This window comes from Cherax quadricarinatus, chromosome 77, assembly GCF_038502225.1.
Source record: "Cherax quadricarinatus isolate ZL_2023a chromosome 77, ASM3850222v1, whole genome shotgun sequence".
NCBI classification, from domain to species: domain Eukaryota; kingdom Metazoa; phylum Arthropoda; class Malacostraca; order Decapoda; family Parastacidae; genus Cherax; species Cherax quadricarinatus.
The window spans coordinates 14,642,745-14,666,130 of NC_091368.1; positions in this window are offsets into that span (position 1 = coordinate 14,642,745).

A 23,386-nucleotide genomic window follows, 5' to 3' on the forward strand; every position below is an offset into this window, starting at 1 on the left:
CACTACCATGTCTTTCCTCCAACACAAATTTATATATATACTCTTAATATTCAAACAACATAGCGACTCTTCCTCTGGATAATGCTTTTAATGACACCATTCATCAAGATCTCCAAACTACGAATTCTCTGCAAAATACGTACACCACACATTGCCCGCATCTACACAGCCTTCTCCTCACTGTAACATTCACAACCTATGCTTCACACCTATGTAAGAGTGTTTGTACTTTAATACATTTCCCTTATTGCCTCTTCATCTTATATAGACTCGTCCGCTGATAATTTGACTCCTAGATATCTGAACACATTCACTTCCATACTACCTCCATCCAATCTTTTACTTCATAATTTTTAATACCCTTATTACATTGCTATTTACTATGTTCACTTTTAATTTCCTTCTTTTTACATACTCTTTAAATTCGTCCACCAACCATTGCAACGTCTCTTCAGAGTCCCAAAAACACAGTGTCATCGGCAAAAAGCAACTTTACAATACACCCTTTGAATTAGTCTATATATTTTAAGACCACACATCTCCCTAACACCCTAGGATTCACTTCTTTTACAACCAAATCTATAAATATGTTGAACAACAATGGTGACATCAGGCATCCTGTCTGAGGTCACTTTTTTTACCCAACGATAATTTCTCTCCTAATTACTCTAACCTGAGCCTTTCTGTCCACATAAGAATTCTTAAATGTTTTCAGTCACTTATCACCTATTCCAGACACATGCGACATCTGCCATATTCCTCCTTATACAGAGGTAATTTAATCAGGCAGCAATTGAAACGAATTATTTTCCTGTGAAATACCTGTGACAGGTTGCAAGAGTCTGCATGCTCGTGCAGCCTGGACTTCAGTCAAGTGTTCCTGGTACTCTCCTTATTAACAAGATTGTTTTATCTGGTATACAACTTGGTCGCTGATCCATTTATCCATCACATCCCGGCTAGCCGGGTGCTTAGCGCAGGCAGTGATAAGTTTCCTTTTGAAGATATCTACATTTATCCCTGCAGCAATTTTTTTATTTACCTGCAGTATGTTTAATAATCTAGGACTGTAGATGTGTTTCAGTGTCCTCATGTTGTCCTCATAGAAACCCTGGTTATCACTGAGTTCATTTCACATTCCCTCGTACATTTCTCACTTCAGTATGTTTTGGTAGTATTTTGGTTAGAGATTAGGATTTACAATATCTTCCACTTATTAACTTGAATCATTTTCCACTCCTCTTCAGAGAGAACTAATTTCATTCTTCAAAGCATTTCCATTAGTAGTTTAAATACTTTATGACATCTTTGTCTAGAATACACGATTTATTTATCTGTTCGGGTTCTTACAGTATGTCTCTCCAGCACTGAAAGCAGCAATTAACGCCTAACTGTTATTTAATCGACAGAACTATTTGAACAGTTTCATTACTGGCAATAATTCTCTTGCTTACATAATTCACATAACCTATCAGTTAATTTACCTAGCTTTCACAACATTTGCGTTGTGTTCTCTAAATAAAGCATCAGCAGACAATAATGTACTCTGGTAGTCATGTTGTATATAGAATTCTGTGGGACCACCAGTAAAAATAATGATACTGTCTACTACTTCTGCAAAAACATGATCTTTCCGCTATAAATACGTGTAGGCATGATTATATAGATCATCATATTTTTTGGCTTTTCATCGCCCTTTCAAAGACTGAAAATTTGGATTGTTAGTGCTAAAGCCCCTTTTTATTTTTCTAGCTCTGCTGACTCCTTTATACATAAAAGCTAAATCTGCACTTTTAGGGCTTCGTGGATTTCACTTAAATTTAAGATCTTTCTCCAAATAACATTAAGTTCCCGTGCAAATTATATATTGTATTTTTTGCAAACAAGGGACTGCGTTAATTCCTCCCAGATCCTGCATGCGTGGGCACATTTTAATTTTTTTTCCTTGCTAATGCTATTGGAATGGCGCCTATGACAGATATAATATGAAGGGAATTTAAAGGTAATCATTTTGTTTCGTCAACCACTCAACTTTCGCTTCATAAACTCCTGAACATAGATTCATACTGATTTTTTTATTTAAAACACGCACACACGCACACGCACACACACACACACACACACACACACACACACACACACACACACACACACACACACACACACACACACCCATGCACGCACGCACACGCACACACGCTCATTAAAAACTGGTGGGGATTCGAGGAAATGGAAGGAATGGATGGAATGGGCGAAAGAGACTACATAGTAGAAACAATCCAGTCTGAGGGCCACAAGGTGATAATTGCAGTAATGTACAACCCGCCACAGAACTTCAGGAGGCCAAGAGAAGAAGACAACAACACATGTGCAAGAGTTGCACACGTGTCTAATTCAACATGTCGGTTCTCTGAACCATTCATCTACATTCCTGTCAGACACTGCAACTTCTTGGGATCTTAATACTTGGGAATTCTTCGCTTGCCTAACCCTTGGGCACGACCTACTTCCACATTGGACAAATGTGACACCACCTATGACTGCTGCACCTCTCCTGCCTACGGTTTATAAGCTGCTTCTCCGCTCATATGCCGTATTCTATTCAAGATTGATGGACTGACCACATCGACTCAAGGCTGAGGGACTGATTACCTCATTCTCCTCCTGTTCTTCAAGTTTCTCCTTTATATGGACTGATGAAGCCACTGTGTGGCGAAACGTTTCCTCAATAAAGATACCCAAGAGTTGCACATGTGTCTAATTCAACAACATGTCGGTTCTCTGAACCATCCATCTACAGAGTATATCACGTACGAAAGGCCCCTTGGAGCTAGCCATTATGTGGTAATGTGCTTTGATTACACAACTGAGCAATAAGTGGAGAGGGTAGCAGGAATAGGGCGGGAAAAACCATATTACAAAGGGGGGAACTACAGAGGCATGAGGAACTTTCTACAAGACGTTCAGTGTGGAGAGAATTGGCAGGAAAACCAGTAAAAGAAATGATGGATTATGTCGCAACCAAATGCAAGGAGGCATAGAAGAGGTTTATTCCCAAGGGAAAGAGAAATAATGGGAAGACGATAACGAGTCCATGGTTCACACAAAGGTGTAGGGAGGCAAAAACTAAGTGCACTAGAGAATGGTAAAAGTACAGAAGACAAAGGGCCCAGGAAAACAAAGTGATTAGCCGAAGAGCTAGAAAAAAGTATAAACAGATAAGAAGGGAGGCTCAGCGACAATACGAAAATGACATTGCATTGAAAGTCAAGTCTGACCCGAAGCTGTTGTATAGCCACATCAGGAGGAAAACAACAGTCAAGGACTAGGTAATCAGGCTGAGAAAGGGAGGTGGGGAGTTCACAAGAATTGACGAAGAGGTATGTGTGGAGCTCAACATGAGTTTTAAAGAAGTGTTTACAATGGAGACAGGAAGGACTCCAGGAATTCGGAATAGGGAGATACACCAAGTGCTTAATGAAATACACACAACCGAGGTGAACACGATACCTCAAACGAGGTGGGAGCAGACATCTCACCATGGGTCCTTAGAGAGACAGCAGAGATGCTGCGTGTGCCATTAACAAAAATCTTCAACACATCCATTGAAATTGGGCAACTACCAGAGGTATGGAAGATGGCAAATGTAGTCCCAATTTTTAAGAAAGGAAACAGACACGAGGTATTAAACTACTGACCAGTGTCACTCACGTGTATAGTATGCATAGTCATGGAGATCATCAGGAGGAGAGTGGTGGAGCAAATAGGAAGACACAAGCTTGTAAACGACAACCAGCATGGCTTCAGGGAAGGAAAATCCTGTGTCACAAACCTACTGAAGTTTTACGGCTTTTACGGCAAGGTCAAATAAGACACGAGGGAGAGAGGTGGATAGACTAAATTTTCTTGGACTGCAAGAAGACCTTCGATACAGCTCCTTACAAGAGATTAATGCAAAAGCTGGAGGATCAGGCACGTATAACAGGAAAGGCACCGAAATGGATCAGAAAATATGTGGCAGGGAGGCAACAACGAGTCATGTTACGTGATGAGGTGTCAGAGTGGGCGCTTGTGAAGAGCGGGGTTCCACAGGGGTCAGTCTTATGACCTGTGCTATTTTTGGTATATGTGAATGACATAGCGGAAGGGACAGACTCAGAAGTGTCCCTCTTTGCAGATGATGTGAAGTTAATGAGGAGAATTAAATCGGTTGATGATCAGGCACGACTGCAAAGAGACCTGGACAGTCTGGTCCAGCAACTGGCTCCTTGATTGTAACCCTGCCAAATGCAAAGTCATGAAGATCGGGGAAGGGCAAAGAAGACCGCAGAGTATAGTCTAGGTAGCCAAAGACTGTAAAACTCACTCAAGGAAAAAGATCTTGGGGTGAGTATAATACCAAGCACATTTTCTGAGGCGCATATCAATCAGATAACTGCTGCAGCACACGGGCGTCTAGCAAACCTAAGAATAGTGTTCCGATACCTTAGCAACAAATCGTTCGAGACACTGTACACCATATACGTCAGGCCCATGCTGGAGTATGTAGCACCAGTTTGGAATCCACACCTGGTCAAGCACGTCAAGAAATTAGAGAAAGTGAAAAGGTTAGCAACAAGACTAGTCCCAGAGCTAAGGGGACTGTCCTACGAAGAAAGGTTAATGGGAATCGGCCTAACGACACTGGAGGACAGGAGGGAGAGGGAAGACATGATAACGGCATATAAAATACTCAGAGGAATTGACAAAGTGGACAAAGACAGGATGTTCCAGAGAACGGAACACAGAAACAAGGGGTCACAATTGGAAATTGAAGACTCCTATGAGTCAAAGAGATGTTAGGAAGTATTTGTTCAGTCATAGAGTTGCCAGGAAATGGAATAGCCTAGAAAGTGACTTAGTGGAGGCAGTAACCATACATAGTTTTAAGACGAGGTTTGATAAAACTCCTGGAGCAGGGGGAGAGAGAGGAGCTAGTAGCAATAAGTGAAGAATCGGGGCCAGGAGCTGTGATTCGACCCCTGCAACCACATATAGGTGAGTACAAATAGGTGAGTACACACACACACACACATATATACTCACTTTCTGCCTGGGGAGCAAGTAATAGGCTAATAATAAAGAGTAATTGATATTAAATAGCAAACAGTTAGGACGGGCTGACAAGATGGCACGTAACACACACACAAACATACACATACACACACACACACACACATAGTCACATCAAGAGAAAGACAACAGTCAAGGAACAGGTAATCAGGCGGAGGAAGGAAGATAGGGAGCTCACAAGAAACGACCTAGAAGTAAGGAGCTCAAAATGAGATTTAAGGAAATGGAGACAGAAAGGACCGCAGGATGCCAGAATAGCGGGGGTACACCAACAAGGGATATGCCAACAAGTGCTGGATGAAATACACACAAAAGAGGAGGTGAAGCTGCTAAATGAGCTTGATACCTCAAAGGCGGTGGGACCGGTCATCTTTCCGTGGGTCCTTAGAGAGGGAGCAGAGGAGCTATGTGTGCCACTACCAAAAATTTTAAACAAATTCATTGAATCTGGGCAACTACCTGAGGTATAGAAGACGGCAAATATAGTCCCTATTTTTAAGAAAGGAGACAAACACGAGGCACTAAACTACAGACCAGTGTCACTGACATGTATAGTATGCAAAGTCATGGAGAAGATTATCAGGAGAGGGGTCAGAAGGGGTCACAATTGGCAGTTGAGGGCTCAGGTGAGTCAAAGAAATGTAAGGAAGCATTTTTTCAGCCATAGAGTTGTTAGGGAGTGGAATAGTCTGACAACCGACGTAGTGGAGGCAGAAACCATACCTAGATTTAAGATGAGGTATGATAAAACTCATGGAGCAGGGAGAGAGGACCCAGTAGGCGGACCAGGAGCTGTGAATCGACCCCTGCAACCACAAATAGGCTAGTATAAATAGGTGAGTACATGCACGCACGCACAACTAACGCACACATGCACACATTGACTTTCTTACTGGTATCTCGGTTCCTCGTATCAAACCTAAAGCGTTAGACCTTTATTACCACCCATTGAATTTGAATGGTTATTCTGCTTACTTTGCGAAGAGGCGCCTTGGGATCAGTTCTCAAGTGAATATTCCAAGAAAAAGCGAGTTCCACCAATTAATTTTTTAACTTTTACACAGGTCTTGGAGGAGACCCGACTTGACCCACCTTATCCTGGGTAAAAAAGACTGTTGTGTAGGGACCAGAACATTTTATGACAGTAGCGTTCCCATAGTTATCATTAATTATTATTGTTATAATCAAATAGAAGTGCTAAACCTACAAGAGTCATACAGTGCAGATTCCCATAATTATATAAACCGTTCAAATGGCTTTCCATTGAGAAGGCCACAAGATAAATGAAAAGTATTCTGAAACAAATGGAATTATTTCTAAAGCTTTTATATACTAATACAAAGTGATGTCAAAAAGATCAGACCTTTGGAATATTATGACAGAAAGGAACTGATGTAGTTTATCTAAATAGAACCAAACTGGAAAAGCACATTATAAATGAAGACGTGTTTATCAGAAATTACACAGTTTGGAGAAGAGACAATTGGAAAGAAAGAATAAGAATTGGCAATATTGGAAAAAATAAGACTTTTCAAGTTATGAAACTGAAATTCAAATAAAAATATTGAAATTTTAGTGATAAGTGTAACAAATGCAGGTAACAAACTTTCAGTAGTACACGCATATATCGCACGATTTAATTATGTCTGCGGGAGAGAAGAGTTTGATAAGATAAATTAAATATTGCATAATATCCTTAAGCTACTGTTGATGAAAAGTGACCGTGATGAAGATAATGTTATTTTACTTGAAGATTTTACCTATTCAATAATAAATTGGGCAACTTATGAGGATAGAACTAAAAATTTCTTCTATTTGTAAATGAAACAATATTACATTTAATGTTCATTCGAATAACAGAGAATTTTTTTTTCAATATAGTCAACATAAATTAACGTGAAAAGGATGATCTTGCTCTACTGGAAATAACTTATGTAGTGGAAAATTAACCAGGAGAACAGATTTAAAGACGGGTAATTGCAATGCTTTAAAACAGAAAATGAGAGAAATTGCATGGAACAAAATAAGGGAGATATATAAATAATCTGTACATAGGGTTCTGTAGTACATACGAAATTGTAATTAAAAAGTTTTCTTAAGTAGCAATATAGGATAAACAATATGGAATAGTTTATTGGAAGGAGGTAGAGAAAAATTACAGTATAAAAGAACTTAGAATCAATATAAAAAGTGATCCAGTCCAGAAACTTATACAGTCATGGAAGGTAGAAATGAAATTCAAATGCAAGGAGAGAGAGCGGAAGATCTTCTAATTGAATGAGACGTTCTTGATTCATGAGCAAAATCAAGTGGAAAAGGTGAAGGAATAAAAGAAACTTGGGAAACCTCTTAAACGTATTCCTTCAAGGAAACGTATTAACGAATAAAAAAAATAAATAATTTTACAAGATCATGCCTGTTAAATTTTAATTGCAGAAATAATTACGTTTCGAACTAAATATAGCCGGTATGATATTTTTATGGCACAAACTTATATACATTCGCATTGAAAATTTTTCAAAGAAAATAACGTGATTATAATTATTTAGGAACAAATCTAACAGAGATGGGATAACTACCATTCAGAAGTATTAGTTACATTTTACATTCCAAACGAAGGTTCATCAAGTAGAAGAAATCAGAAATTTCAAGCGAGAGTCCAAGTTGCATTAAATATAAAAAATTATCAGATGAATTATAGATAACAAACTTCCATTTCTTGATGTCAAATAATGTTTCTTTGTAAATTCACAATTATTCCAATTATGAATCGAGAGTCAAGTTCTTTTCTGAGAGTTTTACAGGTGTGCAGCAATGAGTTTTTTCTGGATGACGAAATCGGTAAGCATTTTCAAGTTGCCATAAAATTAAGATACTTCAAAGATTTTCTTGAACTTTTACTTATAACAAAGAATTTTATTATATAGAACAATAGAGAGCCAAATAACAAAAATGTGCTTGTGCTGCCTTGCACTGAGAATTTTGCTGTTCTATCTTCCACTTTGATATGGTTTAATATTAATGGGTATTCCTAAGAATGTGAGGGTGGGATAGCATAAGGTAATTAAGAATTCACCAACAGTGTTGAAGATGGGATGTACAAGATTTATTGTCATAACTGTGATCTGTATTATGGTGAACAAAAGAAGTTTAAGATTATAATATCAGAAGACCAGAATTTTAGTTGCAAATTGTTCGTAATCTTTAAAATGTCCTGGTCACAGGCCGGGCCGCGGGGGCGTTGATCCCCGAAGTCCTCTCCAGGTGTACTCCAGGTGTACTCCAGGTGTACTCCAGGTGTACTCCAGGTGTACTCCAGGTAGGGATACGCTAGATCCCTGAACTGCTCGTTGTGCAGTGCTGTGCCCTAAAAAGGTTGTTTAATATTACTTGAAATGAATCCTATATATTTTTTCGTTATATTCAAGTTGATTTTCATAGATTTATTGCATAATTAAACATTCACTCTGCTTATTCGGCAGAAATAACACTTAATTTTGAGTCAAAACTTGTTGACCAAATCTCGTCTTCTCTTTCATTTGATTTCGTTTTACACTCTCTCACAACTTTGATAACCTCTGTTTTACTCTCCATATACTTTCCCTATATCACTTCTGGTTTGTAAAAACATTTAATATGCCAACTTTTTTTTTATTTTTACTCTTTTTTTTCTCGTTATTCCACTCATGTCTCCTCTTCCCTCCCGAAAACATTCTCCTATATCTACTAACTTCTGCTGCACACTCTTACCATATTCTTAAATTTACGTCATATTTCTTCGACTGTCTCCTCTCTGCCCATTCTCTCACTCTCTAACCGATCCTTCTACCAGCAAATGCTTATATCTTGCCATACCTTCTTCCTCCTTTAATTTATAAATGGAAAGCAGAAATGAATCAATCTGGTGAAGCACCAAAAGCGAAGCCAAGAAACGAAAGGAGAAAAGTACACTGATCAACGTCAAGTGTGGTCATTGGTGGGTATTCTGGTGTGTAGGTCTCCTGGTCTCGAGTTCTCCCAGTACATTATAATTGTCTAGGAAAACCATACATTTCTCTTCTGTTTCTGCTGCGAATTTCAGGTTGATGGGCATCATTGTGTGCTCTTGTCTTGGTTTCAAATACTTAGTTAAATTAAAGATCTGCCAATACCAAAATCAAGTTTTTAGATGAATGGTTCAGAGAACCGACATGTTGATAAATTAGACACGTGTGCAACTGTTGGGTATCTTTATTGAGGAAACGTTTCGCCACACAGTGGCTTCATCAGTCCATACAAAGGAGTGTCTTGAAGAACAGGAGGAGAATGAGGTAATCAGTCCCTCAACCTTGAGTCGATGTGGTCAGTCCATCAATCTTGAATAGAATACGGCATACGTGCGGAGAAGGAGCTTATAAACCGTTGGTAGGAGAGGTGCAGCAGTCATAGGTGGTATCACATTTGTTCAATGTGGAAGTAGGTCGTGCCCAAGAATTAGGCAAGCGAAGAATTCCCAAGTATTAAGATCCCAAGAAGTTGCATGGACTGATGAAGCCACTGTGTGGCGAAACGTTTCCTCAATAAAGATACCCAAGAGTTGCACACGTGTCTAATTTATCAACATGTCGGTTCTCTGAACCATTCATCTAAAAACCTGTCAGACACTGCAACTTCTTGGGATCTTAATACTTGGGAATTCTTCGCTTGCCTAATTCTTGGGCACGACCTACTTCCACATTGAACAAATGTGACAACACCTATGACTGCTGCACCTCTCCTACCAACGGTTTATAAGCTCCTTCTCAGCACGTATGCCGTATTCTATTCAAGATTGATGGACTGACCACATCGACTCAAGGTTGAGGGACTGATTACCTCATTCTCCTCCTGTTCTTCAAGATTCTCCTTTGTATGGACTGATGAAGCCACTGTGTGGCGAAACGTTTCCTCAATAAAGATACCCAAGAGTTGCACACGTGTCTAATTTATCACCACAATCAAGCTTTTCCTTATCGCCGTTGCCATCTTTTGTCTCTAGGTCGCTTCGCTTAAGTAGAGCTGTGTGTCACTTATTTCATGCACTATGCCTTTTCTCACCAAATCTGCCATGAGAGATGTTCCGAGTTTCTGAGCACGGAATTCTTCTAGTACCGTGTGGTTGTACTGGTTGTATTGTCACTATGTCGGCTGCTTTTTACTGTCGTATGGAAGGGTACAGTGACTCACTAACCTGTGACATTAACTGTATGTTCTTTTCCCTGCCTTATCTTTCTGGTCATATAATTTCTGTAAGAGGTGCGTTGGGTATCTGATTTTTTTTCCTGTAGGTGTTCCACCAGAGGCATAATTAACGCTCTTAATATCTTGGCTATTGATCTAGATTCTAGAGGGTACTGCGCATGCTAATAGGAGCGGTCGTGCCTTCCTGGTCTGGATTTCTGTGTCTCAAGGTTTTCGTAGTTTTAGCAGGCAGTACATACTTGGTATTTTTGCCTGGTGTTAGAGCAACTTATCTATAACTTTGTTTTAAAACAGTTCTTTCCTTTTACTTCCCTCGTTTTCATTGTAATAGTTTCAATACAAGTTCTTTACCGCCTCCCTTAGTACATGAGCCTCCAAATAAACTATTTCCTATATGTTTGGACACTTCATTTATGGTTCTCCTGCCTGCTGGCAGCTTGTTTTCCTTACCTGTAGTACCTGAGCCATTGTATATAGTCTTGATCACTGTATTCTTCCTTCGTTTCGGCGATCCCTATATATTCTTTTTTCTCTTCATGAGATAACGTCCATTGTGATCTCTCCTTTTATATTTTAAGAGCAGTTGGCTCATCTCGTCCAAGTTTGCATTGAGTCCTGGCATCCTGTGTGTTAGGTGTCCATTCTTCTCTTTGGTCCTCAGGTTCCTAATTACTGATTTTCTTTTGTGGTTCTTTTCTTCTCTCCTTGTTGCTGTCATCTGTCCTTCCTTGTAGCCTCCTCGAAGTATCCCCTTGCGTACGTTTGTTTTGGCTTGACCAGGGAATCAAGAGACACCCATTTCCCTATTCCAGGAACCTATCGTTCTTCAGGAGCTTTATCAAGCCGTTACGATTTGATAATATGACAATAATGTGACAATAAAATGTCACATTAGTTGCACATGTCTCCTTTTACCTAACATATTGTCGGTAATTCTAGCAACATTAATATATTCTCTCATTCATGACAAAAAAATATAGAAAAAGTAAATATAATCATTTGAAAATCAAAGAGGATATAAAATTAGAGAAAATATGCAAGTTCATTATAATAATTAATAGACAAATAGGAAGTTACATGACTTGAGTGAACCAAAATAACCTTTATGGTAGATATTTTGGTCAGACTTCCTAGTACTGCTGAGGTGATGAAGACAATAGAGTTGTCCTGGATAACCGTATCGTCGAGTTCATACAATCGAAAAGGAGCCATGGTCAATACAGATGTTTATAAGATTTACCTATAGGTGATATGGAGGCTAGTAGAGTCGGCCAGAATAACAGAATCTTAACTCTAGCATACGATTGGGTATGAACTCTCGTCAAGAAACAAACACAGCCTTATGATGCAGACAGCTCCTCGCGGTCCGCAAATTGAAGTGACCCGATTCCACTCCGAAGGTCTAAGAAAAACAGACGTTACCAGAGGACACACAGGTTATGGCATACAGACACTTGAGTCTCCAGATGAAACCTAAGCTAATGCAGGTAACGTAATACACTAAATACAGTGGTCAACACCGATAACTACTTACCGGGAAGAGAGTTAGGAGTAGAGTGACACTACTGGCTTGCCTTGGCTAGTAGGTTAACTTTAGTAGTTCTTGCCCGGGGTGGTAGCTGGTGCTGAATGTCAACACCCTGAGTAGTTTGACAAGGAGATAACTACTCATTTACCCATAAACTTTATACCAGCTACTCTTATTCCATACAATTGCACTTGCCGAGGGTTTTTGCAAAGTCTGCATACATTTGCATTCTGTTTGTCCTCAGTGCATTCAAAACCATGTCATTGTGATGTACGAATAAGAGGAATAACAGGTTAACTGAAGGTTTGTAGTGCAAAGATAAACCTAACAAATGAGTGTTTAAGAAGAGTGGAAAATGATACAGTAGAGACGACATCTCCTGTGTATAGTTTGACAACCAGGAAGTTTTGCTTTGAGGACTCCGTGTACAGTCCAGTCTAACAACAGTTTCCTAAAGTAGAGCATTAAAGGGAGTGAGTCTTTTCACTAGCTAGCGGTGGCTTTGAAAACCAAGTAATTATTCATTGAACTTAGATAGGTAAGTGAAAACACTGGCAATAGTTTCTTAACAAAATCTATAATAGTTATACAGCCAGTTTGTTAGGGTATCAACAGGTATACACAAAATCCAAAAAACAGATAGTCTGAAAGCCGGCAAGATACTGAATATATATAAGATCATGAGACCATCAATGCAAAGGTAGGGGAACAGGAAACAAAAAGATATTATCAAAGACAGAGGCAGGTTCACAGCAAGATTAGAGGAAATATTAACATACGATAATAGACACAAAGGCACGCCCACCGTAGGGGCAGATAAAATGTAAACAAAATTATTCTCGGCACACAACACCAGAGGCAGCCCTCTACCACGCATGAACATACACGGAAGAACACAAATAGACAGGTAAATATTTATATATACTCCACTAAGCGGACACAAAAAGTATAAGAGTCTCATAAATTGCAAAATCAATCGATAACTCCACGAAGTCACAAGTACTCTCTCATCCAAATATATATACACACACACACACACACACACACACACACACACACACACACACATACTCACACACACACACACACACACACACACACACACACACACACACACACACACACACACACACACACACACACGATACTGCATGGAATAGATAAGGTGGAGAGAGTCAGGATGTTCCAGATATGGGACACAGAAACAAGGGGCCACAGTTGAAAGCTGAAGACTCAGATGAATCAAAGGGATGTTAGGAAGCATTTCTTCAGTCACAGAGTTGTCAGGAAGTGGAACAGTATAGCAAGTGATGTTGTGGAGGCAGGAACCATACATAGCTTTAAGACGAGGTAGATAAGCCTCATGGAACAGGGAGAGAGAGGACCTAGTAGCGATCAGTGAAGAGGCCGGGACAGGATTTGAGTCTCGATCCCTGCAACCACAAATAGTTGAGTACACACACACACACACACACACACTCTCTCTCTCTCTCTCTCTCTCTCTCTCTCTCTCTCTCTCTCTCTCTCTCTCTCCAGAGCACTTCACCGGAGGCACACATCAACCAAATAACTGCTGCAGCATACGGGCGCCTGGCAAACCTGAGAATGGCGTTCCGATACCTTAATAAGGAATCGTTCAAGACACTGTACACTGTGTATGTTAGACCCATACTGGAGTATGCAGCACCAGTCTGGAACCCACACCTGGTCAAGCACGTCAAGAAGTTAGAGAAAGTACAAAGGTTTGCAATAAGGCTAGTCCCAGAGCTCAGGGGAATGTCGTACGAGGAAAGGTTGAGGGAAATCGGACTGACGACACTGGAGGACAGAAGGGTCAGGGAAGACATGATAACAACATACAAAATACTGCGGGGAATAGACAAGGTGGACAGAGATAGGATGTTACAGAGAGGGGACACAGGGACAAGGGGTCACAACTGGAAGCTGAAGACTCAGACGAGTCACAGGGACGTTAGGATTTCTTCAGTCATAAGTAAAATCACTTGAGGGACGTGGGATGTATGAGCATATACGGTTATAAAGATCACAGGTGAAGAATTTTCAAAATAGTGATAGAAGGGGTATGTACGACGACTACGTCATCAGCATTTGGCAACTTGTCATCGCATCACTGCCAGTGAAAGGTATCACTCACCTGTTGGGGTTGTTGTGGGGTTCTGAATCCTGGCCTTGCATGACTGTTAGTTACTGGTCACTCACTCCTGCAAGTTATTACCAGAATTAGAGCAGAAATAGCATAGATAGGGTGAAGATAGTGTTGACTAGCGAGGAGCAGTCTAGCGAGGGGAAGCCTAGTGAGGGGCAGCCTAGCGAGGGGAAGCCTAGTGAGGGTGACGTCAGACACTCCTAGAAGCTGAGACAAGCTAAATTTTACAACCTAATTTCTTTCTGTATTTTATAAGTGGAAGTGATAAGTGCTAGAATCACTGTTGGTAGTTTTAGAAATACTGGTATTACTACTGATATTTATTAGCAGTATGAATACTTAGAAGTGGGGGCACACATACACACGCACACATACACACGCACACATACACCCGAACACACACACACACATACACAAGATTTCATACCTTCATGTTAACTGACCTGAAATCCCTCCCTCTCTTTCTCTCTCTTTCTCTCTCAATACCTATCTCTCTACCTCTCTTTACCCATCTCTCTCTACCTATCTCTCAGTACCTGTTTCTCTACCTCTACCTATCTCTCTCACTACCTCTATCTATACCTCTCTCTATCTATACCTCTATCTATACCTCTCTCTACCTATACCTCTCTCTACCTATACCTCTCTCTACCTATACCTCTCTCTACCTATACCTCTCTCTACCTATACCTCTCTCTACCTATACCTCGCTACCTATACCTCTCTCTACCTATCTCTACCTATATCTTTCACTACCTATCTCTCTCTCTCTACCTATCTCTCCCTTTGCCTATCTCTCTTCCCTCTACCAACTCTCCGTTCTCCCCTGTAATATCTCTTCCCTCTAACACCTTCTCCCTCTAACGTCTCTCCCCCTCTAACACCTCTCCCCCTCTGTCTCTCCCCTCTCCCATTTCCCATCTCTCTCTCTCCCCTCTATCTCCCCCTATCCCCCCTCTCTCTTCCATCTCCCCCTCTCTCCCCCCTTCTCCCCTGTCTCTCCTCATCTCTCTCCCCTCTCTTTGCCTCTCTCTCTCTCTCTCTCTCTCTCTCCTCCCTTTTCCCTTCTCACTCTCCCCCTCTCTCTTCCCTTTCCCTTCTCACTCTCTCATTCTCTCCTACCTTTCCCTTCCCTCTTTTTTTTTCTCTCTCTCTCTTAAAAAAAAAAAAAATATGGTGGGGACTCGCAGGAACCAGGGATCAGATGAGAATGGTTCTGGTAGGGAGGAGTGGATGGAGGAGCAGTGGAAAAGGATGGAACAAGAGTGGGAGAGAAAATTAGGAGAGCTTTCTGAAAAAATGGAGACAGAGCTTTCTGCGAAATTAAAAGAGAGGTTGGAGAAGGAGAAGAATAATTGGGAGGCACAAGCCGAAACTGCAATAACCAGGATAAAGGTCCTAGAAGATGAGGTAAACAGGCTGAAGCAAGTTACATGAGCATTGACCAGAGAAGACACAGCATATGAAGCTGAGAGGCCGAACAGGAAGGAGGGAGATATGATTTATGCTAAGGCCATATCAACCTGCCAAGAAGGGCCAAGGAGTGAACGGGGAGAGCAGCTGGGTGCAGGCAGAGAGGGGGTTAGGTCAAATGCAAAGGCACAACAATGCTACCAAGAGTCACTGGCAAAAACAAGGGAGAAAATGACCATGTACAGACAGGAACCAGAGTCACAGAGGGAGAGGCAATGGGAGGAGGAAAGGGCAAAATCAGTCTTTATCCACGGGTTTCAGGAGAGAGACGAAAGGACACACACTGAAAGACGGCAGGCAGAAAGAAAGGAGATTGAGAACATCATCAAGGAAATAGGTGAAGAAGACATGGACGAGATTGTAAATTTTCAGAGAATAGGGGGGTACTTCAAGGGGAGAAAACGACCGATCAAGCTGATTCTCAGTACAGAAACAGTACGGAACAGGATCCTCCAAGAGAAACCGCGGTTGAAATACTCGGAAAAGTACATGAGGGTGTTCTTAGACAGAGACAGAACACAATCAGAACGACAGCAGCTGAGGGATAAGACAAAAAAGCGAAAGTAGCTACAAAAGGAGACAAGGTTGGAACCAGCAGAGGTCAATCAGAGCAGAACAGAGCAGCAAGTGCAAGCACACACAGAACTATCCTCAGAACACCATCCCAACACAAACTACAATCCACACTCACAGCTTCCACCCAACACCCAGCTATAGAATCCCACAGTATGCTACCAGGTCTCCCACCCTCACAGGCCCCCCAAACCACAGTGTTGGAAAGGAAACTGAAGGTATGGTACACAAACGCTGATGGAATAACAAATAAGTGGGAGGAGTGGCACGAAAGAGTCAAAGAGGCATCACCGGACATCATAGCTCTCACAGAAACCAAGCTAACAGGTATGATAACAGATGCCATATTTCCAACGGGATACCAGATCCTGAGGAAAGATAGAGGTAACGGGGGGGGGGGGAGGAGTGGCACTGTTGATCAAAAACCAATGGAATTTTGATGAGCTGGAGAGAGGAGACAGCAGAGAAGCAAGCGATTACATAGCGGGAACACTTCACTCTGGAGGTCCCAAGGTGGTAATTGCAGTGATGTATAACCCACCACAGAACAGCAGGAGGCCAAGGCAAGAGTATGACTAGAGCAATAGAGCGATGGTTGACACACTGGCTGCAGTGGCCAGAAGAGCTCATGCATGCAGGGCAAAGCTCCTGATTATGGGGGACTTTAACCACAAGGAGATCGATTGGGAGAACTTTGAGCCACATGGGGGCCAAGACCCATGTAGGGCTAAGATGATGGAGGTGGTACTGGAAAACTTCATGTACCAACACGTAAGGGACACTACAAGAGAGAGAGGAGAGGATGAACCAGCAAGACTGGACCTAGTATTCACCTTGAGTAGTGCAGATATTGAGGACATCACATATGAAAGACCCCTTGGGGGCCAGCGATCATGTGGTTTTAAGCTTCGAATACACAGTAGAGCTACAAGTGGAGGAGGAAGCAGGAAGGCCAGGACGAATGAAGCCAAACTACAAGAAAGGAGACTACACGGGAATGAGGAACTTCCTGAACGGGGTTCAGTGGGACAGAGAATTAGCAGGGAAGTCAGTTAATGAGATGATGGAATATGTAGCAACAATGTGCAAGGAGGCTGAGGAGAGGTTTATACCCAAGGGTAACAGGACTAATGAAAAAGCCAGGATGAGCCCATGGTTCACCCAAAGGTGCAGGGAGGCAAAAACCAAGTGTGCTAGGGAATGGAAGAAATATAGAAGGCAAAGGACCCAGGAGAATAAGGAGAGCAGTCGTAGAGCCAGAAATGAATATGCACAGATAAAAAGGGAGGCCCAACGACAATATGAAAACGACATAGCAGCGAAAGCCAAATCTGACCCAAAACTGTTATACAGCCACATCAGGAGGAAAACAACAGTCAAGGGCCAGGTAATCAGGCTAAGGAAGGAAGGAGGAGAGACAACAAGAAATGACCAAGAAGTAAGTGAGGAACTCAACAAGAGATTTGGAAGTGTTCACAGAGGAGACAGAAGGGGCTCCAGAAAGACAGAGAGGTGGGACACACCACCAAGTGCTGGACACAGTACACACAACCAAGGAAGAAGTGAAGAGGCTTCTGAGTGAGATAGATACCTCAAAGGCAATGGGGCCGGATAACATCTCTCCATGGGTCCTGAGAGAGGGAGCAGAGGAGCTATGTGTACCCCTAACAACAATATTCAATACATCTATCGAAACAGGGAGATTGCCTGAGGCATGGAAGACAGCAAATGTAGTCCCAATCTTTAAAAAAGGAGACAGACATGAAGCACTAAACTACAGACCAGTGTCACTGACATGTATAGTATGTAAAGTCATGGAGAAGATTATCAGGAGAAAAGTAGTGGAACACCTAGAAAGGAATGATCTCATCAACAGCAGCCAACATGGTTTCAGGGACGGGAAATCTTGTGTCACAAACCTACTGGAGTTCTATGACATGGTGACAGCAGTAAGACAAGAGAGGGGTGGGTGGATTGCATTTTCTTGGACTGCAAGAAGGCGTTTGACACAGTTCCACACAAGAGATTAGTGCAAAAACTGGAGGACCAAGCAGGTATAACAGGGAAGGCACTACAATGGATCAGGGAATACCTGTCAGGAAGACAGCAGCGAGTCATGGTACGTGGAGAGGTGTCAGGGTGGGCACCTGTGACCAGCGGGGTCCCACAGGGGTCAGTCCTAGGACCAGTGCTGTTTCTGGTATTTGTGAACGACATGACGGAAGGAATAAACTCCGAGGTGCCCCTGTTTGCAGATGACGTGAAGTTGATGAGAAGAATTCATTCGATCGAAGACCAGGCAGAACTACAAAGGGATCTGGACAGGCTGCAGACCTGGTCCAGTAATTGGCTACTGGAGTTCAATCCCACCAAGTGCAAAGTCATGAAGATTGGGGAAGGGCAAAGAAGACCGCAGACGGAGTACAATCTAGGGGGGCCAGAGACTACAAACCTCACTCAAGGAAAAAGATCTTGGGGTGAGTATAACACCAGGCACATCTCCTGAAGCGCACATCAACCGAATAACTGCTGCAGCATATGGGCGCCTAGCAAACCTCAGAACAGCATTCCGACATCTTAATAAGGAATCGTTCAGGACCCTGTACACCGTGTACGTTAGGCCCATATTGGAGTATGCGGCACCAGTTTGGAACCCACACCTAGCCAAGCACGTAAAGAAACTAGAGAAAGTGCAAAGGTTTGCAACAAGACTAGTCCCAGAGCTAAAAGGTATGTCCTACGAGGAGAGGTTAAGGGAAATCAACCTGACGACACTGGAGGACAGGAGAGATAGGGGGGACATGATAACGACATACAAAATACTGAGAGGAATTGACAAGGTGGACAAAGACAGGATGTTCCAGAGATTGGACTCAGTAACAAGGGGACACAGTTGGAAGTTGAAGACACAGATGAATCACAGGGATGTTAGGAAGTATTTCTTCAGCCACAGAGTAGTCAGTAAGTGGAACAGTTTGGGAAGCGATGTAGTGGAGGCAGAATCCATACATAGCTTTAAGCAGAGGTATGATAAAGCTCACGGTTCAGGGAGAGTGACCTAGTAGCGATCAGTGAAGAGGCGGGGCCAGGAGCTCGGACTCGACCCCTGCAACCTTAACTAGGTGAGTACAAGTAGGTGAGTACACACACACACACACACACACACACACACACACACACACACACACGAACGCAAGTGCGCGCGTACTAGAGTATTTTTTACTAATGGTGCTCCCAGCATTTTCCGTTCTAGTTCTGGTTCTAGGAAATTGACAGCAGCCATTGTGAACTATATTGCCAGTGAATATATCTACAATAATATAGCAAGGTTTCCAGAGACTGAAAAAGTTGATAAGGTTAGAAAATTTACAAATTAAATTTGAATGTGTGAGTTGTTTACTGGAGTGTGTGAGGCGGCACCGAGGCGGCAGCGAGGCGGCTGCAGGGTAGACAAGTCAGATATTAACAACAGGTCAAGGTTGTGACTTTAATCAGAAAAACCTGCAACTATATAGTCAGTGATGCCCGTAGTGATATAGTCCTTAAGGAGCGATTTGGATAAGAAAGAAAGACAAAAAAAATTGAGTCAATCCTCTGTTAGTTGGCGTTGCCGAAGTGAGCTAATGTTATATGGTCCTGGTTATTTCAACAATAATAAGGAAAAACGTGTGAATAGCATCGTTGATGGGATTGGATGAGTGACAAACTCTGGAATGTATTATAAGTAGAGCATAATAAAAAAAATGTTATAGACATTGCGTACATTATCAGAAGACATCAGCTACTCCTGTCAACCACGACTGTCAACTTCGCCTGCAAGCTTAAATTCTCACCTGTATGTCCCCTCAAGGAAGGTTCCTTGACGTTGGTGATGGTCTCTTGATCTAGGGAATTGGATTTGTGCTCCAGTTTAGCCTGAATACCTTCCACATCTCTCCACAGGCGCTGTATAATTCTACGGGTTTAGCGCTTCCCTAATGATTATAATAATAATAATTACCTATATGTGGATATGGTTGGTGTCTTTGTTTTTTTGTGCCTCGCCCAGCTGGTTGAATAGGATCACTCTCTCTCCCCACCTCTGAGTGCTAGGAGATAACATAGTGGCAACTCTGACAGATTATTTAGTAAGGCATTAAGTAAATTAGAATAAAATTTTCAACTACATGGGCAGTGAGGAGTATATTGTTTCTTAAGAGATCGTATGTGCGCTAGTGATGCTATTGTGAGTAAATAACCTGCATGAGGTATATAAGGTATACCTGCAAGTAATTTGGGTGAGGTAAGTGGGACTTAGTTACAGCAGGTCGTCGAACTGTCACTCCCTTGAAGCCCACTTATTGTAGATAGATTTGTATCCTGTGCAAGCCGGGGATGAATGATATGACTTCGAAGGCTCCTTACTCTATTTAGGTTCGTGGTACACAGTCAGTAGTGTGTTTAAGTGCGCCAGAGGCCATGCCCGCGACGGAGAGAGCGTGGAACTGTTGAATCTAGGTCGCCTGCTCTCCAAGAGGCAGGACTGGGAATTCCACCCAGAGACCTGCCCTCTGGTGAACACGATGTAAACTAGCCATGTAGACTTACTGCGTACATTTTGCTCGTCCACCTACCCATGGTCGTCCTCGAGCATGGTTGACTGAAAAAAAATTCGGTCTCTCTCTCGCAGGAACAGCGCAGATGTGGAGAAATTTTCTCCAGGAGGGGGTATCAGCCCCCTTCAGCCCCTTTCAGCCTTGAGGGGCCCAGCCCTCTCAGAAGGGGCATCTTGTTTACTGCTACAGCAAGTAATTGATACCAGATGCAGTACCAGTATGCGAAGTGGTCAAGCGATCGTCGCTCCGTGCAAGACTCCAGTGTTGCAAAGTGTAATTTAATAAAAGACAGCCCATCTCTTACCTTAGCAGGGCAATTAAGGAAAATCCTGCTCCCACTTTATTACCATGGTAAAGATAGTGTACATCGTTGTCTATGCTTAAGACAGCAAGAATCAAACGTTCTGCTTTGCTTCATGGAGGAAGTGGCAAGGAAGTAAAAGTACTAGGCCAGCTTTTCCTTTATGTGCTAGGGGCAGTGACGTAGGAGGTTGTGGCGTCTGCAGATTACTTTTGACTCTACTGAGAATCACACTGACGCCATGATAACCAACAAAGAACATTGATCCGTGCGTTAGTGTGAACAAAGTGTCTCACAAAACACAATAAACACTTACAGAGAAGTGTGATCAGCTTCTTTAGTGATAAGATTGTGAACAATAAAGATAAATCTTGTGGAACATAGTGTACCAGTGTGTGTATTCCTAGACTATGGAAGACGTGGACATCAAAGGACACATCAGCTTCTATCAAGTCACCGATACCTGTCGAAGGTGTGAAGAACACCATAGCTCACGCTACAAGAGCAAGGTGGGTTATAGATTTCTTGTAGTACAGGGGACTGCGCAGTTCTTGAGTCACAAGGAGTTTGTAATCAACCTATAGTCGGCAGTGAGGTGCGGACTTTTGAGTCCACACAAGTACGTAAGTCAGCCATCAGTGAATGAAATATGCTGACATAACACCCCCTAGGGGTAATTTATTATTTACATAATATAATCTTTTCAGCCCGTTAAGAAGTGGAAGACAACAATTCAAGATCTCGTCTGCAGGGGCGGCTGTGTAGACGATTTGCTATCTTTTATCAGCTAAGTATTCACTATATTTAAACTTTAAACTTGGCTGGTAAATCATTTCTCAACATTTTGGTCGTGCTCGAACCGGATAAAGGCCACATTGTGGTCCAAATGTTGTACTACACTGTACAAATAACCTATGAGCCAAGGTCCTTCGAAAAAAGCTGTAAAACTAGTGTTTTACAATATTAATCAGTATAAATGAGTACCTCCGGGCTCAGGCAGCCAAAAGAAAACGGGCGCTCACCCAGCGTTCACCCAAATAAAACGGGAGCTGGGTGACTCACCCAACAAGAAAACGGGGGATGGCACCCGGCATCTACTGCTCCAGCTCTCAGAAATGCTGACTACAGCAACAACCTAACTGATGTTCAGTTTGTCTGAGTGTATATACACACAGTGTTTATAATGTTTATAGACAGAAATTAAGAGACAAGATTGTGTTAAAGTTTGTTTCTTATAGATTTATTTTTATTTTTTTTATTATCACACTGGCCAATTCCCACCAAGGCAGGGTGGCCCGAAAAAGAAAAACTTTCACCATCATTCACTCCATCACTGTCTTGCCAGAAGGGTGCTTTACACTACAGTTTTTAAACTGCAACATTAACACCCCTCCTTCAGAGTGCAGGCACTGTACTTCCCATTTCCAGGACTCAAGTCCGGCCTGCCGGTTTCCCTGAACCCCTTCATAAATGTTACTTTGCTCACACTCCAACAGCACGTCAAGTATTAAAAACCATTTGTCTCCATTCACTCCTATCAAACACGCTCAAGCATGCCTGCTGGAAGTCCAAGCCCCTCGCACACAAAACCTCCTTTACCCCCTCCCTCCAACCTTTCCTAGGCCGACCCCTACCCCGCCTTCCTTCCACTACAGACTGATACACTCTTTAAGTCACTCTGTTTCGCTCCATTCTCTCTACATGTCCGAACCACCTCAACAACCCACACACACACACACACACACACATTCTCTCTAAGAATTTAGAAAAAAGTTCAAAAGTAAGGAAAATATCGTATGAGGAGAGGTTAAGGGAACTCAGACTGATGACAGTTTAGGACAACAGGGATGGGGGATACATAATAACGACGTATAAAATACTAAGAGGAATTGACATAGTGAAGAAGGACAGAGTATTTCAGAGATGGGATACAAAAACAATGGGACACAACTGGAAGTTGAAAACTTACATGAGTCATAGGACTGTTAGGAATTATTTTTTCAGCCTTGGCGTTGTCAGGAAGCAGAAGAATCTGGAGAGTTAAATATTAGAGGCAGGATACATGCATAGTTTTAAGATGAAGTACGATAAGGGTTTTTCAGCCGGGAGAGAGTGGACTAAATAGCGACGATCGAAGAGGTGGAACCAGGAGCTGTGAATCGACCCCTGTAGTCACATACAGGTGAATACACAGCACACACGCACACACAGATACACACACAAGTTTCACAAGTACAAAAATACATAAACTTTGGAGTCTTATGTACAAAACAAGAACCCTAATCTTAGACACAACGAATTGAAAACAAGAGAGGACGAACATGAACACACACACTCCTGTACATTAATATACATAGGAGATGAGTCTCTTCCTTCGAAAATCAGTCTGTAGGTAAATACTGTACTCTTCCACAGAG